Consider the following 3,792-nt stretch of genomic DNA (forward strand, 5'->3'; position numbering starts at 1 on the left):
GTAGGGGGTTGGAATTTACGGATCTTTTATAGCAGTCCAGGGTGCCAGACCTGATCAAAAGCCTGTTCTACATCAAGAATGACTCCCGAGCAGTACATTCTGCGCTCCAATGAAGACGAGACTACATCAACCACACGATGGGATTGCTGGATAGTGGAGTGGGATGTTCGGAATCCAAACTGGTGATCTGGGATGTGGTTGGAATTTTTACAACTTTAGTCATATGTTTTCACCAACTTCTTCTGTCCCCCCCCAGTCTCCTTCTATAATTTCTCTACTTCTCATTCCTTCTATGAAGCCACCAAACAAATTTCTCATTGGGCAATCTTTTGGCCCTTTTCAATTCAATTTCAATTTCGACATTCTTAAGCAAATCGTCACTTTTTCATTCACATATACATAAACCTTCAGCCTGATTGTTTCATTGGTGTGGAAAATATTCTCATATCATTATCAATTAGAAAGAATAAATTGAAGTTTTTCTTTGTTCATTATGAAATTAAAAGTTTTTATTTCGAGTAAAATGTAGACTATAATATCATTTAGTTTTAAGGCATCTTGAACAGATTTAATTGAAGAAAACTGTACTAAGTTATTGTCATTTGTGTTTTGGCCCAACTTGATCAACAATAACTTGAGGAAAAGATGGAGGAAGATAAGGTCAGTGTAGTAATAATAAACACTAATAATTGAAATTAATTTGTGTTTATTATTTCTTATGCCCAACCATATTTTCCTGATTCTGAATATACGGTCAACAATAAACTTTTCATTAACTATATTAATTATTTGGTGAAGTCAAGGAATAAACCTAGACCTTCCCACTCTGGCTGGAATAGGTTGGTAACCTGTATGATAACCACCCATTATGCCAAAAATGGTCAGTTTAGGAAAAGAAAAGGTTGTTCTTTAGGCAACCTGAGGCAGAGTTTAAATTGTATAATCAATAAAAGCATTATATACAAATATTTTATTTATTCTATTAAATATTATTAGATAATTACAATAAAGTTATAATTTATACAGTTATTAATAATATTACATCAATTACATTTAAAGTAAAATTAATATATTTGAAGAACAGTGATCTAAGCTTGAATTAAAGGTTATTAATGATTCTTTTTTTTAGATTCATCTTACAGTTGAGGTACATATATAGCTATCTAAAGTTTGATGTTAACAAATAGACGTTTTTTCTTACAAGTATATACATATGCTGCACCACCCGCTGAATGACACTCTGGGCTATAGTAATTGATTCAGAGCACTCTACAGAAACCTTTAGTTATCTGTCACATTTATGTACTGGGCTTAGTATTTTTAAAGCTTGAATGTTGTAATCAATAAAATACTTCTCTTAAAAATCAAATATTTACATTATGTGTTCTGCTACTAAAATTTTAGTCTTGTGAAACTCTTCTCAATGTGAACAGTTTTTTTTGGAGACTGGAATGTATATAATACCAGTAGAAGTACCAGAGAAAAAGTAATTCCAATTACATAAGGTTGTAATTAATGATTGAGATATTGGTGATGTGTTGACTATATATTTATTTATTGGTGTTTGAGAATCTCAAGACTTGGTTTTGTAATTTTTCATTAATAGTCTTGAAACAACTACATTTATTAGTACAGTCTGTGATAGAAATGCCTTGACAAACAAATGAAGAAACTATATAAACAAAAAATACATATACATCTATAATGAAATATATGTATTTTTTTTCTCTAAATATGGAGTTTTTATAAATTCCAGCCTAAATTCGATTTTTGGTAACTAATTTAAAAATTAACCCAAAAGGCTATGATACAGTTTTCACACACAGCTAACAGAAGAGTTTCACAGTAGTAATATATATCTTTGCAACAGGAAAATAAATATTTAATAAAGAAGCCCAAAGTAAAAAAAAAAAAAGTTTGTTGAGCCCACAATTGTTACAAAAAAAGTATAAAACAACAAATTATTTTTGAAAAATCACAACTTCGAATTGTTTTATTTTTCTAAACAATGAAATATATGATTCATTTTTATAAATTAATTAAATTTATAATATGATTGTCTATTATATGAAAGTAATTTTCTAGAACAATAGTTTACTCAAACTTTTCTCTTAACCCTGCATACTACCAATAACATTGAAGGTGCTTACAGATTTTATGATCCAATATTTATGCATGATATTAAACCAAGATCCATTTCTTTTTTATTTTGTTATATTCACACATAACTTGCTGATCTGTTTTTCCCACCTATTTTCAAAACATATTTTTGAGAGACATTTACTACACTTACACTTTTTACATCAACTTGTTTTTCACTACTATTTAATCTTTTAATATAATCTTTAAACAATACCAATAAAATACAATGTCATTCTAATTAAAATTTACATCCTCTGGCCTATGTTATGAGTGCAGAAATGATATAATATATTAAAAGGAAATTGAAGTTTGAATCTGGCAACCCTTACTGAATTTAGTAAAAAAACTTCCCACAAAATACGATTGAAGATAAACCATAAATAAAATGGATAATAGCAAACACCATAATTATAAACTATCTAATGAATCGAAAATAAAGATGCAACTATCCAAAATAGAAAGTAAGATATGTAAAATAGCTCACAACTTGTCTCATAATAAATCTAAGATATATATTCTTAAACAAAATTAAATTAACTGCAAAATACCTCCAATTTGTAAATAAACATAGACGACAAACAAAGCATAAAATAGATAATAGAGGATGTACATTTTAATTTAAATAACTTTAATTACATTACTAGAACATACTAGGTAAATAATAATAGGGGAGATATGGGTAACTTGGGTCACAATGTTTGGTTACCTTAAAAACAATTTTTTACCTAAAAATATTTGGTTTTTGTTTTAACATAATGATGTTTACTCTGGGTCCATCCATGGGACTTAAATTGATCTAAATCAGTTGGGTAACAACATTTAGTAGTGTGTTTGTGTACTGGAAAAGTAATTTTTATCAAAGAGATAAGTATATTCACTCAGAATCATTAGCTTTTTCTATGTTTTATAATCTATTTAGCCTTTAACAATCACAGATTCTAAGCAGTATAACTTAAAACTTTACTAAGAACCTAACTTAAAAAGAAAATGTCATATCATTGTACAATGGGCACTGCTGTACATTGTACCTTCAGTTGTCCAAAGTACTAGCAAACAATCTATCACCGGATATAATGTATACTGACTTACAGTTTAAATAACTTAACTGTTTAAAAACATAATATTTAATAGTTAAGTTTAAATAACAGTTATGTTTAAGTTTAAATAAAAGTTATAGTTAAGTTTAAATAACTTAAAACTATCACAGTTTTCATTTATTTTGTGTTGTTTATTAATAAATCATAATTATAAGTCCCATTTATACAAATATTGCCCTAGGTAAAGTCATGGCCATATGTTAAATAGTGGGTGTCACAAGGTAAAATTAATGTAATTGTGTTTATTGTTGATTTAAAAAAAAAAATTATAGTTATGATCTGAAGATAGAATATTTTAAAAATAAACAAGTGTCTTCAAACCATGACTATAATAAAACTCTAAAAATGTTGTTATTTATAAAGTTATGTAGGATTGAAAAAACTGACTCAAGGTACACTGACCTATTCTATATTTGATGAAAATTGTCTTTTGAAAATATGGGAGAAAAGCCCTGCAATATCAAAAAAGGCCTGAAGAAATAATTTAATATATGAAAGTGAAATGGAGTTCGAATTTTTTTACTAAGTCTGAAAAAAATTTAAATATATATAT

This window comes from Halyomorpha halys, unplaced genomic scaffold, assembly GCF_000696795.3.
Source record: "Halyomorpha halys isolate HHAL.00 unplaced genomic scaffold, Hhal_1.1 Scaffold1520.1, whole genome shotgun sequence".
NCBI lineage: Eukaryota > Metazoa > Arthropoda > Insecta > Hemiptera > Pentatomidae > Halyomorpha > Halyomorpha halys.